This window comes from Rutidosis leptorrhynchoides, chromosome 4 (genome assembly GCF_046630445.1).
Source record: "Rutidosis leptorrhynchoides isolate AG116_Rl617_1_P2 chromosome 4, CSIRO_AGI_Rlap_v1, whole genome shotgun sequence".
Classification (NCBI taxonomy): Eukaryota; Viridiplantae; Streptophyta; class Magnoliopsida; order Asterales; family Asteraceae; genus Rutidosis; species Rutidosis leptorrhynchoides.
Window position 1 is genome coordinate 440,477,207 of NC_092336.1, and position 16,709 is coordinate 440,493,915.

Sequence of the window (16,709 nt, forward strand, 5' to 3'; positions counted from 1 at the left end):
TACAACAACAATAACATCACTCATACCCCTTCTCAAAGGTAGAGATACTACTTTCAGAAACGCCTCCAATAACATTAAAAGCATGCTGAAATAGTGAAAGCATCCTAAATTTGATGAATATGAATATAATAAAAAGGATCTACTTCTAAATATCTGTATTAAATTCTTCATACATGGTTTATTTATGTTTTCAGTAACTTTGTTTTAACACACGTACAGACACTTATGAATTTACATAACGTGGATGATCTTGTAAATGTCTACGCTTATGTCAACTCACTGGTTGTAAGATATAGTCTTGTATACAAGTGGACTAATTAATTGGTGTCCTATACTTTGAAACTTACTATAATCGATGCCAGTCTATTATACAAACGCGCGCAACACACGTACATTGCAAGATATGAGTTTATACAAGAAGCATGTTTATAATTCACCAATGAGAAATAAGATGCATTGAAGATTCTGATTGGCTGAAGTTGATTCGAAGAATATGCTAGCTCAACTATAAATATATAACTTCAACTTTGATGTCAAAGGTTAAGAAGAGTATAGTATTAACAGTTTTGGCATTCTTGTGTAACCAACTTAGAGCACATGGTGTATGGCTTCCTTTTCTCTGTCACCCTTCGTCGACGCCGGAATCGACCGTTAGTTCGACACCGAGCCGGTGTCGATCACCCCGTTGGTGTGTCATCGTCGGTAGGTGATGGTGGCAATTGTAATCGTTGGCTTGTTTGAATTTTTGAAATCGAGCCTTCAACGGCTACTCCCCCCCCCCCCCCCCCCAACCCAACCCCCCCCCCCCCCCCACACACACACATATATATATATATATATATTCCCTCTATAAGTACTACCACTCTTTCAACTATTTTCTCACCAATTACGTTCAATATTCTACGGAGTATCATTTTATTCACTATTTCATTCAATATTTTATCAATTTTTTTAGGACCAATGTCGCCGTCTTCGAGACTTTCCCACGATGATTTCACAAACTATTCGACCTATTAGATGATGTTGATTCTTGTACCAATGATAATGTAAATTCACGCCGTTACATACGTTGTGATCATTTTGGTGCACATGATCGTTTGATGGATGATTATTTTGATGAGGGTATCAAATATCTTGATGAAAATTTCAAACGACGGTTTTGGATGTGGCGACGTGTTTTTCTAAGAATTAAGGAGGATATTCTAAGCTAGTCCGCAAATTCATTGCCAGAATATTTTATATGATGTCATCGAAAAAGAGATTCACGTGGCAAATGGAGTATTAGTACGCATTTTAAGATTACAACCGCACTACGGGAGCTAGCATACAGTATACACCGGATGCTTTGGGTGAGTATTTGCAAATGTTTGAATGAGTTGGTCAGAATCTCTGTTCAACTTTACAAAATGCATCATTGATTTATAAGCCAATGACTACCCGAGAGAGCCTACATTCTATGACATTCAACGATTGTACGAAGCTCATGAAACGGTTCATGGTTTTTCGGGAATGATGGGTAGCATAGATTGTATGCACTCGGCATGGGCTAAATGTCCAGTTGCGTGGAGAGGCCACTTTATGCGAGGCGGTCACAGTCACCCAACTATTATGCTTGAAGTTGTTGCCTCGTATGATAATTGAATTTGACATGCTTATTTTAGTGTGGCGGGTTCAAATAGTCCTTCGTTCAACTCAATGCTTAATTAAGACATGATAGGCATCCCTTATCATGTAAATGATGCGGAGTGCAAAAGAGTATACCATTTAGAAGACGAGATTTATCCAATATGGGCATCATTTGTTAAGTCATTTTCATGTGTCGTTGATGAAAAGCGTTATTACTTTTCAAAGAAACAAGATGCTACTCGCAAAGATGTTAAAAGAACTTTTGGGATTCTACAGGGTCGCTGGCATATTCTACAACAACCCGTAAGAGCTTACAAGGTGAATCAAATGAGATGTCTAATGTATACGTGCATCATATTACACAACATCATTATTGAAGACAACGGTTACAACTTTGCTGAGAATGATTAGGTTTATGAGTCTGTTCAAAATATACAACGTACTTGGATCGAAAGGTGGGACGCTCGTTGATATTACTCAAATTAGTCATATCTTTAGTCGTAATATCGCGTCCTATTGTTATTTATTTCATATGTAAACATTGTAATTCCGTTTGTATTTCATAGTATTGTAATATAGTCTAGAATCATTGTAAACTTTAAGAAATATGAAGATATTGTATGGTAACAGCTCAGAGATCGAAAACGAGACCAGAAACCCAAAGATAGAAGAGTGCGCTCAGCGCACCCCAAAATGTGCGCTCAGCGCACATTGCATAAATTTGATCAGAGGATTTCTTGGCCAAAACCAAAGTGCGCCAAGCGCATATTTAGGTGGTGCGCGCCACGCACAGTAGTGCGCTCAGCGCACCCATTCGCGCACTTTTAACAGAAAAGCAGATTTGAACGTGCGTAGTCGAGCTGTAAAGTAAAAAGCGAAGTAGGTGAGAGTGCGCTCAGCGCACCCTTACTGTGCGCGCCGCGCACAGTGCTTTTTCACCAACTTTTCAGCTTATTTAATTCCATTTCCAGTTTCATTTGAGGGGTACCAGTTTCCTTTCTGCTCAGAGACTAAAACATACGATTCAAAGTAGTTCCTAGGCTTATCAAAGTGCATATAAGCACTCAAATCATTGAAGAATCCAAGATCATTCAAGAGCTTCATCCAAGATTACTCCTAAAAGGTTAATCTTGTATTTACAACGAATTCTATCTTTGTTACTGTTATGTTTAAGTTTTCAAGCATGATTGTTGGCTAGTACATTTTATGTTCATCTAGATAAATAACCGAGATGTTGAATGTTTACTATTGATTGATTGTAATTATGCACGATAGTTTGATGTTTGAATACAAGAACCATTCTTGTTAAGTTTAATCCTTTCGATTCAACTAGTTGATATGTTCATTTGATTAAGAAACATCATCTTGTTAAGTTAATGTATTGATTTACACCTAGTGACATGTGTTTATCCGTCTTTTACCAAAAGGGATAAGTTGAGTTCAAATGTTAATTTACATAAGAATGTAAGAACGACTCTTGTAGATACTTTAGAATAGCTTAATTAGTATGTGTAATTGTCTAGGAGAATGACCAATTCCTTAGAATATATTATACACACTTTCAACTACCTAGTTACATCAATTAACATGTGTTAGTGATTTACCTTATCTAGTGACGTTTATAGGGATCTTATTATAACACTTAGTTAATTATTTGGGTTGGGTGAATTGAGCATTTATCCGGACCAAGGGAATGAACTAAGTTAAACCTTTAGTTGATATAGGAGTGGATCATGTACAACACACCATTGACTTGATCATTCTTCAAGTCTTCAAACTAGTTGAATTAGTTGATTACAAATAGGAGGTCTTAGATGATAAGAACATCACTTGCATCATGTAATCCCGTTTGAGTGTTTGCGCAAGACTACTCTTGGTGAACCAATTAATTAGTTCTCGTGCATAACCAATCAATCCGATCTTAATCCTAAATAACATTCAACACTAAGGGTAAAAAGTCTAGATGAGCATATTTCTTTAATTTGAATTCAAAACTATCTTTCTGTTTTCATAAACTAAAAATACCAAAAATATTGTCTTTTTAATCTCATTCATCACTTGATTCGCCTATCGTAAAAGGGAAAACCAAAATATATCTTGTACTTGTAATTTTCTTAGATAATCACAATTTAGTCTATAATCCTAATTTGATTTAGATACTGTCCTTGGAACAATACACGGATTTTACCATTTACTATACTACTACACCATCGGGTACACTGCCCGTTAGTGTGTAGCAATCTTTAATCGGTATTTTTTCATACTTTTTCATACGATAATTCATATACCACGTTTTGCACATCAAATTTTTGGCGCCGCTGCCGGGGACAGTTTTGTGTCAAAATAAAATTATTAACTAATTTGTGATTAAGTAGTTTCTTAATTATTTTTAAATTATTAATAGTCTTTGAATTTTAAACTTATAGAATCGGTACGTTTAATAGTTTTTGTTAGTTGTATGATTGACAGATTTTAGGTTGCATATGCCACATACCCGAAGTTCAGATTCTCCATTACTTACACCGCTTACAGAACCTGATAGAAAGCTTGGTAGGATCCCAAAAGAAGTACTTGAACTTTTTGAATCTTCATCAAAGCAGGAAACTTTTGATTCAGAATCAAGTACAACCAAGCCGAGATATTCTGAATTTGGTGAGCCCGTTCCTCCTCCAAAATTTGAAATGGAAGGAGAAGCAAGACCGGTGGTACCAAGACAATCAATGGCGGCCAAGCTGAAGGCAACCCGAACCGGATAAGGTAGTGCTATTACTCCGCCCACTGGTGAGGTAAATTTTGAAATAAAAGGACCTATTCTCCAAATGATTAATAACAGGTGTCAATTTGGTGGTGGTCCGAATGAAGATGCAAACGAACATATTCGTCTTTTTCAAGAGATATGTCTTCTTTTCAAACTTAAACCAGACACTGACCAGGCCATATTTTTAAGACTTTTCCCATGGACACTCCACGGGGAAGCACGAAGTTGGTTAGATTCATTGGTCGAGGCTACGATAGAAACTTGGGATGGTATGTTGGAAAAATTTCTTAAGAAATATTTTCCAACTTCTAAGTCCGCGAGACTCCAACACAAAATTACCCAATTCTGTCAAAAGCCAATGGAAACCTTGTACGAAGCATGGAATCGATTTTCTAAAATGTTAAGAGGTTGTCCAAACCATGGTTTGGATACCTTCCAAAAAGTACAAATCTTTTACAAGGGTTGTGATGTTGCAACCCGAATTTCCATTGATCAAGCGTCCGGAGGTTCACTCATGGACAAAACCGAGCAAGAGGCTTATGAGATAATCGAGAAGCTAGCCAATTATTCTCATGAGTGGCATCAAGAATGACCAATTACTCATAATGCTCAAGTCCAAAGCGCCGGTGCTTATGATGACCTTAGTTCCCTGAGTGTAAAAATAGACGGTGTTGCTCGAAACATGGACAAAATCACCAAGGAAATTCATAGTATGAAAGTAGGTTGTGAATACTGTGGTGGTCTCCATTTAGGAAAAGATTGTGATGTCGGTCTAACAATGGCTCAAAAAGAAGAAGTGGTTTTCATAAGCCAAAGAAATAATAATCAATTTCAAGGAAGAGCCCAGTTTAACCGAAACTTCAACAACCCATACAACCCTCAAGGTCAAAATTTCAATTACCAACAAGGGTCAAGTAGTGGGTTCCAACAACAAACTCTGGGTTTTTATCAAAAACCCCAACAGGAAGAAAAAAAGTCAAATTTAGAGAGTATGTTGGAAAAGTTGATTGCATCACAAACCCAGCTTGTTACAAACATAAACCAAACAAACGAGAAAAACGAACACCAGTTTAGAAATCAACAAGCCTCAATTCAGAATTTGGAGAAGCAAATGAATGGTTTAGCTAGTTTACTTAGTGAAAGAAAACCAGGAAGTTTACCGGGCGATACCAATAAGAACTCCCGAAATGAGCACGCCAATGTTATCACCACACGGAGTGGTCTAGCATACGAAGCTCCAAGAATGCCCGAAGATTCTGATTTCAGTGTTCCGTTGAACAAAAATGATGAACCGGTTAAGGAGCCGGAACAAGTGGTTGAGAAGGAAGAACGGGAAAAACCCGTAGTGAAGCCATATCAACCACCGCTCCCATACCCAAGGAAACAACAACAAGAAAGGCTCGAAGTCGAAAGGTCAAACTTTTTAGATATGTTTAAACAAATTAACATAAATATGCCTTTCATTGATGTGATTTTAGGTATGCCCAAGTATGCTAAGTTCTTAAAAGACTTACTTACTAATCGGAAGAAAATGGAGGAACTTTCATCCGTCACCATGAATGCTAATTGTTTCGCAATTTTGATTAACAAAATACCAAAGAAGTTAGCAGATCCTGGGAGTTTTACCATACCATGTCTCTTAGGAGATTTGGAATGCATTAAAGCATTAGCGGATTTAGGGGCTAGCATTAATTTGATGCCTTATTCATTATATGTTAAGCTAGACCCCGGGTGCTAAAACAAACTCGAATGGCAATTCAACTAGCAGACCGCTCTGTTAAATTCCCTCATGGAATTTTAGAGAATATGTTAGTAAAAGTGGGTACCCTAATATTTCCGGCGGATTTTGTAATTTTGGACATGGAAGAGGACACACGTGTGCCTCTTATATTGGGTCGACCTTTTCTCAATACCGCTAGAGCTATGATAGATGTTCATGGGCAGAAATTGACCCTTAGCATTGAGGATATTAAGGTTACCTTTTCCGTTGACCATGCCTTGCAATACCCCGAGTCTACTGATGATAAATGTTATTATTTGCAAACCGTAGACACGTATTCAGAGTTGTTGCAGGAATTTCCAGAACTGCAAGGTTCGGGAGAATGCATTTTGGCAGAAGGTGATGAAGAGAACATGGTGGAAGAAGTGGAAATGTTGACCACTTTGATGGCTAATGGTTATGAGCCAAATGATGAAGAATACAGAAAGTTGGATTTAAAAAATGAGTACCGATGTAACACATCGATTGAAGAACCTCCCGTTTTGGAACTGAAGCCACTTCCAAGTCACTTGGAATATGCTTACCTTCAAGAGGATTCTACTCTCCCGGTTATCATTTCATCCGAACTCTCTGTAAGTGAGAAATCTAAACTTGTTTCCATGTTAAAAGCCCATAAACCGGCTCTAGCATGGAAAATTCATGACATCAAGGGTATAAGTCCCTCTTATTGTACACATAAGATACTAATGGAAGATAACTATAAGCCATGTGTACAAAGACAAAGGCGACTGAACCCTAATATGCAAGAAGTCGTTAAAAAGGAGATTGTCAAACTCCTTGATGCGGGTCTTATTTACCCAATTTCGGATAGTCCTTGGGTGAGCCCGGTCCAATGTGTACCCAAAAAGGGTGGCATGACCGTTATCACCAACGAAAAAGATCAATTAATTTCCACTAGGACTGTCACGGGTTGGAGGGTATGTATTGATTACAGAAAATTAAATGATGCTACCCGAAAAGACCATTTTCCCCTTCTTTACATTGATCAAATGTTGGAAAGGTTGGCAGGAAAGAACTTTTATTGTTTTCTTGACGGTTTCTCGGGATATTTCCAAATCCCTATAGCACCCGAGGACCAAGAGAAAACCACCTTTACATGCCCTTATGGTACTTTCTCCTATCGACGTATGCCCTTTGGCTTATGCAATGCTCCTGCTACCTTTCAAAGGTGTATGGTAGCTATTTTTCATGATATGATTGAAGACTTTATGGAAGTATTCATGGATGACTTTTCAGTCTTCGGTGATTCTTTTGACTCGTGTCTTAATAATCTTGAGCGTATGTTGATAAGGTGTGAAGAATCTAATCTTGTGCTTAACTGGGAAAAATGCCATTTCATGGTTGATAAGGCTAAAAAGGAACATATATTTCAACGCATTATTCCCCAAGAAAGACAAGATTTTAGTTGCAATTGTTCCATTTTCGAGTAATATTCGTTTATTTTAAATAAGTGCGAAGACAAAAGGCGAAAACGACGAATTGAAGACAAAAAGGTCCAAAAGGCTCAAATGTACAAGATACAATTCAAAAGGTTCAATTTATTGAGGAAGAACGTCTAAAAACGACAAGAGTACAAGTTACAAAACACAAAGTACACGATATAAAATAGTACGCAAGGGCGTTCGAAAATCCGGAACCGGGACATGAGTCAACTCTCAACGCTCGACGCAACGGTGTAAAAATTATGAGTCAACTATGCACAAGAATAAAATATAATATTTAAATAATTCATAATAAGAATAATATTAAATAATAAAAAGTTGTTAATTGAGCATAGTTCAGGGGTCGTAAATGAAAATTCAATTTCAACTTTTGCCTATAAAAGGCGATGTAGTTCGTAGATTTAAGCACAACTTTTTCTATCCTCTTTTTATCTATATATCGATCAAATATCTATATCTAATATCCAATATCTATATTTATAATTCTCTATCATAATGTTAATGTAATCAGATATAACAATAATCTTAATTTTAATTTTAAATTATGATAATAATAAGATTTATGATAGAGATCGTTTGAGTGTATAAAGTCGAAATTCTATCCGTGTAACGCTACGTTATTTTTAATCATTGTAAGTTATGTTCAACCTTTTTACATTAATGTCTCGTAGCTAAGTTATTATTATGCTTATTTAAAACGAAGTAATCATGATGTTGGGCTAGTTACTAAAATTGGGTAATTGGGCTTTGTACCATAATTGGGGTTTAGACAAAAGAACGACACTTGTGGAAATTAGACTATGGGCTATTAATGGGCTTTATATTTGTTTAACTAAATGATAGTTTGTTAATGTTAATATAAAGATTTACAATTGGGCGTCCCTATAAATTACCATATACACTCAATCGGACACGATGGACAGAGTATTTATATGTACGAATAATCGTTCATTTAACCGGACACGGGAATGGATTAATAGCCACTAGAATAATTAAAACAGGGGTGAAATTATGTACAAGGACACTTGGTATAATTGATAACAAAATATTAAAACCTTGGGTTACACTCAGTCGACATCCTGGTGTAATTATTAAACAAAGTATTAAAATCTTGTTACAGTTTAAGTCCCCAATTAGTTGGAATATTTAACTTCGGGTATAAGAATAATTTGATGAGGACACTCGCACTTTATGTTTATGACTGATGGACTGTTATGGACAAAAACCAAATGGACATATTAAATAATTCAGGACAAAGGACAATTAACCCATGGGCATAAAATTAAAATCAACACGTCAAACATCATGATTACGGAAGTTTAAATAAGCATAATTCCTTTATTTTATCTCTTTTTCGTATTTTTAATTATCGCACTTTTATTTTATGTCATTTAATTTATCGCACTTTATTTATTGTTATTTACTTTACTCTTTAAATTAAGTTATTTTTATATTTTACATTAGGTTTTAATTGTGACTTAAGTCTTAAAAATTGACAAACCGGTCATTAAACGGTAAAAAAAACCCCCTTTTATAATAATAATACTACTAGTACATATATATATTTTTTTGTATTTTTTACAAATATTGTGTGTAAAAATATAGCGTTAAACTTCACTAGCTCCCTGTGGAACGAACCGGACTTACTAAAAACTACACTACTCTACGATTAGGTACACTGCCTATAAGTGTTGTAGCAAGGTTTAAGTATATCCACTCGATAAATAAATAAATAACTTGTGTAAAATTGTAGCATATTTAATAGTATTTCGTAACAAAAATAATACTATTTCGTACCCCATCCCTACAACATCAAGTATTTTTTTGGCGCCGCTGCCGGGGAACTCGGCGAAACACTATATTTTTAATTTATATTTGTAAAAAAAAAGAGAAAAAAAAATTTGACACGCTTTGTCCCTCTTTTGTTGTACTAGTTTTTTTTTTAAAAAAAAACCACTATCTTTGTTCCCACTATCGTTTTTCTTAAAAAAAAAAAAAAAAAAATAATAATAAAAAAAAAATAATAAAATTATGGCTTGTGTGCGTTCAGCGTATGGATAAAAATGTTAGGCAAATGTTTAATTTAATTATTAAAAGTTTGGTAAAAAAAGTAGACCACACCAAAAAGTGCCAATTTAAAAGAGGACTCAAGTCATAAAGTGACTACCAACTTTCTCATATATTTTCATTTTTCCCAAAAGACCACTAGTTCATATTAAAAAAAAAAAAATACGTCCGTGACAATACAATTCGGTGGAGATTAAAAGGATAATGTTACTTTACAGCTCACAATCAATCATCTTAATACCTAATCCCACTAATTATGATTCCAATGATTATCATACGTCTCCCTTTTAGCTTTAAAGAAAATTTTTTTTTTTTTTCGTAAAATTCAGCAACCAATAAAATTATGGTACGTGTGAATGACTCTCAAATTAAAAGATTCACTTGCATCACGTGTCATGGTTTATTAAAAACAATATATGGGCTGGTAAACAACTAGGCTATGGACCGCAAATAATAAAGTCATAGGTGCACATCAGATTTTGGTGGTGTCATTTACACCAAGTTCAGTTTATTTACACTAAATGGGCTACTGGTTGTGAACAAAATGAGAAATTTAGTGGTGTCACAGGCCCACAGTACCTAATAGGTACCTCCGCCTCTGAAGAGTAGTTTTCCTTACTAGTATTTGCCATAGTTATTTTTATTTCTAGATTTTTAGGCCTTGCAGAAAAATCCCTTAAGTACTTTTTCTTTAGATTAAAATTTAGGTGCTTTAGAATTTTACGACGCCATTTTTCGCGCTATTTTTTTTTTTTTCGACGTCTTTTACCTATGTATCAATTACAATTTCAATTAGTGATCTCAATTTGCAATTTTAATTTTAAGATAGTGATAGTAATAAGGTTGGATTAGTCGAGTGTTTTTAAGTTTTATAAGTTTTTTTTTTCCTATTTTTCGACGCCTTTTATTTTTCTACCTTTTTATTTTTCGACGCTTTTCGACGCGCAATCTATTTCTTCCTTATTTCTCGTCATTCTAGTTATAGGACATAGAATTTTATCTAATTCTATTCTAATTTCTTAAACGGAAAGAAAAATTATCTAAGTGGTTAAATTAATAGACGTTGACATTTTTCTGGTTCGTAGTAATAGTTGGATTTGTACGTGGAACGGGTTGTTGGAGCCAAACAGTCCTCAATTATATTGAGACCAAACGAATCCTGCCCCTCTGCTGCATCTTTTGGCTATTCGAAACGTGGGCAAAAATCAGAAAAGTCTATTAATTGGATAACTTATATAAGTTTTTCTTATTATTTTTAAAAACTAATAGGATATTCAGTGAATGCACCGAGCAAGACGTTCACCACCTTTTGTACGTTCACCACCTGTAACTCGATCAAGACATCTAGCAAATATTGTCGCCGTTGATTTTTCTTTAGAATCGTCATCCAGTCGACCAAGTACTCCAATTCAAATTTCCGATAATCCATTTTTTGAACCCAACCTCACAATTGAGAATCCAGAGAATATTCAGGAACGGTTCGTAGATCCTGAACCATTAAACTTTCCTCTGGAACCACCAATCATTCAAACAGAGATTGTTGAGGAACGAACCATTAAATCAGAATCCCCTAGTGATTCTGATTCAACAAATTCAATTATGGAGAATCTGGAACCTTTAAGTATGGAAGACCGAATGAGAGCTAAACGCACTGGCCAAGGTCACGCAATTACTCATCCAGACATTAATGCGCCAGATTATGAAATCAAAGGACAAATTCTACACATGGTGACTAATCAATGCCAATTTAGTGGTGCGCCGAAGGAAGATCCAAATGAACATCTACGTACCTTTAATAGGATCTGCACACTATTTAAAATCCGAGAAGTGGAGGATGAACAGATATATCTCATGTTATTTCCCTGGACTTTAAAGGGAGAAGCCAAAGATTGGTTAGAATCGTTACCTGAAGGGGCGATTGATACATGGGATGTTTTAGTTGACAAATTTCTTAAACAATTCTTTCCTGCATCTAAAGCCGTAAGACTTCAAGCAGAAATTGTTACGTTTACACAGAAAACAAATGAAACTCTATATGAGGCATGGATAAGATATGGAAAGTTGTTAAGAGGATGTCCGCAACATGGTTTAGACACCTGTCAAATAGTACAAATATTCTACCAAGGATGCGATATCACTACAAGGAAAGACATAGATATAGCAGCTGGTGGTTCTATTATGAAAAAAACCGAAACTGATGCTTACAAAATTATTGATAACACTGCTTCCCACTCACATGAGTGGCACCAAGAAAAAGATATCATTAGATCATCTAAAGCAGCTAGAGCCGATTCTAGCCATGACTTAGATTCCATTTCCGCAAAGATAGATGCTGTGGAGAGATGAATGGAAAAGATGACTAAGGATATTCACTCAATACGAATTAGTTGTGAGCAGTGTGGAGGACCACATTTGACAAAAGATTGTCTCAGTATTGAATTAACAATGGAACAAAGAGAGAATATTTCATACATAAACCAAAGGCCTGGAAATAATTATCAGAATAATTATCAACCGCCAAGACCGATTTACAATCAAAACCAAAATTATAACCTAAATATTCCATACAACAACCAACAAGGTCCTAGCAATCAACAAGTATCCAACAATACTTACAATCAGCAAAGACCTAATTTTCAAAACAAACCACCACAACAAACCGATGATAAAAAGCCAAATTTAGAAGATATGATGACGAAGCTAGTTGAAACTCAAACGCAGTTTTTCACATCTCAGAAACAAACCAATGAACAAAATGCTCAAGCATTTAGAAATCAACAAGCTTCTATTCAAAATCTGGAACAAGAAGTAAGTAACCTAGCAAGGTTAATAGGTGAAAGAAAACCGGGAAGTCTACCTAGTGATACAAATGCTAACCCCCGGAATGAAACAGCTAAAGCCATTACCACAAGAAGTGGTACAACACTTAAACCACCTGAAATACCTGTAACTTCTGATAAAGCTATTCCTACTCCACAAGAACCACAACCTGATCAAGATAAGGAAAAAGAACCGGTAGTTGAAAAGGTTAATAAAGATAACATAGTTAAGGATAAACCTTATGTTAAACCATACCAACCACCACTTCCTTACCCGAGTAAAATGAAGAAAGAGAAACTTGAAGTCGAGCAATCCAAATTCTTAGATATGTTTAAACAGATAAATGTAAATCTTCCTTTCATTGATGTGATTTTAGGAATGCCTAGATATGCTAAATTCTTGAAAGATCTAATTTCAAATAGAAAGAAAATGGAAGAACTCTCGGCTGTTACTATGAATGCTAATTGTTCAGCAGTGCTGTTGAATAAGATACCAGAAAAATTATCTGATCCAGGAAGTTTCACAATTCCATATTTTCTGGGTAGTCTTAGTTCAATAGAAGCATTGGCAGACTTAGGTGCTAGTATAAATCTAATGCCGTATTCACTATACGCTAAACTAGACCTTGGAGAATTGAAACCAACCAGAATAAGCATACAACTAGCCGATAGATCAATAAAAAATCCTAGAGGGATAATGGAGAACATGCTAGTTAAAGTTGGTACATTAGTATTTCCAGTAGATTTTGTTGTTCTGGACATGGAAGAAGATTCTCAAGTTCCTCTCATATTAGGAAGACCATTCTTAAACACGGCTAAAGCAATGATAGATGTGTTCGGTAAGAAATTGACCCTAAGTATAGAGGATGAGAGTGTTACCTTTTCAGTTGATAGAGCAATGCAACAACCACAATCTGCAGATGATACATGTTATTATATTCAAACTATAGATGCACATGCAGAATTATTAGAAGAATTTCCAGAATTACAAGGAACAGGAGAATGTTCTTTAGGAGAAGGAACAGAACAAATTGATGAAGCTGAAATGTTAGATACACTAATAGCTAATGGATATGAACCAACAACAGAAGAAATTCAAATGCTAAAAGAATAAGACAAATATCGATACAAATCATCGATAGAAGAACCTCCGAAATTAGAGTTAAAGCCACTTCCAAACCATTTGGAATACGCTTATTTACATGGTGAATCTGAATTACCTGTAATAATATCGTCTTCTCTTACTGAAAATGAGAAATCACAACTCATTTCTGTGTTGAAAGCTCATAAACCAGCCATTGCATGGAAGATTCATGATATTAAAGGAATAAGTCCTTCGTATTGCACACATAAAATCCTTATGGAAGAAGGTCATAAAACATATGTGCAACGCCAACGAAGACTAAATCCTAATATGCAAGATGTAGTTAAGAAAGAGATTATTAAACTGCTAGATGCAGGTTTGATATATCCAATCTCTGATAGTCCATGGGTAAGCCCAGTTCAATGCGTACCTAAGAAGGGTGGCATGACTGTCATTACAAATGAGAAAAATGAGCTTATTCCTACTAGGACTGTAACAGGATGGCGTGTGTGTATTGATTATAGAAAATTAAATGACGCCACCAGAAAAGATCACTTTCCCTTACCTTTCATAGATCAAATGTTGGAAAGATTAGCCGGAAATAGTTACTATTGTTTTCTAGATGGATTTTCCGGATATTTTCAAATTCCAATAGCACCCGAGGACCAAGAGAAAACCACATTCACATGCCCTTATGGTACTTTTGCTTACAAACGCATGCCATTTGGACTTTGCAACGCCCCTGCAACCTTTCAAAGGTGTATGATGGCGATTTTTCACGACATGATAGAAGAATGCATGGAAGTTTTCATGGATGACTTTTCAGTCTTCGGTGATACATTTGAATCATGTCTAGTTAATCTGGAACGAATGCTTCTTAGATGCGAACAATCAAATCTAGTACTTAATTAGGAGAAATGCCATTTCATGGTTAAAGAAGGCATCGTTCTTGGACATAAAATTTCAAAAGAAGGAATTGAAGTGGATAGAGCTAAAGTAGATGTAATTGCTAAACTTCCACATCCCACCAATGTTAGAGGAGTTAGGAGTTTTCTAGGGCATGCCGATTTTTACCGACGTTTCATAAAAGATTTTTCTAAAATTGCCACTCCTATGAATAAATTCCTAGAAAAGGATGCTCCATTCATCTTTTCAGATGAGTGCATCAAATCTTTTAATATTCTTAAAGAAAAACTCACTAATGCGCCGATCATGATAACACCAAATTGGAATCTACCATTTGAACTAATGTGCGATGCAAGTGATTTTGCAATGGGAGCCGTTTTAGGACAAAGGATTGAAAAACGATTTCAACCTATATATTATGCTAGTAAGACGTTACAAGGAGCACAAACGAACTATACAACTACTGAAAAAGAACTCCTTGCTATTGTATTTGCTTTTGACAAATTTCGATCATATCTCGTTCTAGCAAAAACGGTGGTCTATACCGACCATTCTGCTCTTAGATACCTATTTTCAAAACAAGATGCTAAACCAAGATTAATCCGTTGGATCTTACTCTTACAAGAGTTTGATATTGAAATCCGAGATAAAAGAGGAGCAGAAAATCTCGCCGCTGATCATCTTTCTCGTCTTGAAAATCCCGAATTAGAAGTTCTAAATGAATCAGCCATACAAGACAACTTTCCTGATGAATATCTATTGAAGATAGATTATAAAGTAATCCCATGGTTTGCAGACTATGCAAATTATTTAGTATGCGGATTCCTTGAAAAAGGATTATCGTACCAAAGACGAAAGAAATTCTTCAGTGATATAAAACACTATTTCTGGGAAGATCCACGTCTGTTTAAAAGTTGTCCCGATGGAATAATACGCCGATGTGTATTTGGAGATGAAGCTAGTAAAATATTAAACCATTGTCACACAGGACCAACAGGAGGGCATTATGGGCCTCAACTAACAGCAAGAAAAGTTTATGAAGCTGGATTCTATTGGCCTACAATTTACAAAGACGCACACCTTCTTTGCAAATCCTGTGATGCATGTCAAAGGGCCGGAAAAATAAGTCAACGTGATGAAATGCCACAAAATGTCATCCAAGTATGTGAAGTATTTGACATTTGGGGTATTGACTTTATGGGTCCATTTCCAAAATCTCATAATAATCTATATATACTCGTAGCCATTGATTATGTATCTAAATGGGCGAAAGCACAAGCTCTCCCAACTAACGATGCACGAGTTGTAGTCAACTTTTTAAAACGTCTTTTTGCAAGGTTTGGAACACCGAAAGCTTTAATAAGTGATCGGGGAACTCATTTTTGTAATAATCAACTTGAGAAAGTTCTCAAACGTTATGGAGTAACTCATAAAATCTCAACCGCATATCATCCACAAACAAGTGGACAAGTTGAAAATACCAACCGAGCTTTAAAACGTATTCTAGAGAAAACCGTAGGATCAAATCCGAAGGAATGGTCCATTAAATTGGAGGATGCACTCTGGGCTTTTAGAACAGCCTACAAAACTCCAATTGGAACCACACCTTTTAGACTTGTTTATGGAAAAGCATGTCATCTTCCAGTAGAAATTGAACACAAAGCATTTTGGGCTTTGAAATCATGTAATCTTGATTTACATGAAGCTGGACGTCTACGATTAAGTCAACTAAACGAATTAGAAGAATTAAGACATGAAGCATACGAAAATTCATTAATCTATAAAGAAAGAACGAAGAAATGGCATGATAAAAGAATCAGAAGTTCAAAAGAATTTAAAGAAGGAGACAGAGTTCTTCTTTTCAATTCACGATTCAAGCTATTTCCTGGAAAATTGAAATCAAGATGGTCTGGACCATTCATAGTCAAAAGAGTTTTCCCATACGGAACGATAGAATTAATAAATTCAAATGGGATTGAATTTAAAGTTAATGGTCACAGAGTTAAACACTACATACATGGTCCGATGGAAGTTGACAACGAAGTTAATCACAATTTCGACACCACAGCTAACTAAGTGTGGGGAGAATCAAGTCTTTAAAGGATAATATGTATTTTTGTTAGAGTTAGATTGTCTGTTTTCGTGTAGTTTTCGAAAATGGAACCCGAATGGTCTTTCCCTAGCAGACCCTAAAGAACTAGTCTTCTCCCCCCATTCTGAATTTTTA

General features: G+C 35.6%; 1 non-coding gene across 1 annotated transcript; it reads right to left on the minus strand.

The window, feature by feature from the left end:
• Positions 1 to 11,656: 11,656 nt before the first annotated feature.
• Positions 11,657 to 11,763, minus strand: LOC139846032 (small nucleolar RNA R71). The gene has a single exon (XR_011758779.1). It is a non-coding gene; the product is annotated as a small nucleolar RNA R71 (small nucleolar RNA).
• Positions 11,764 to 16,709: the final 4,946 nt, after the last annotated feature.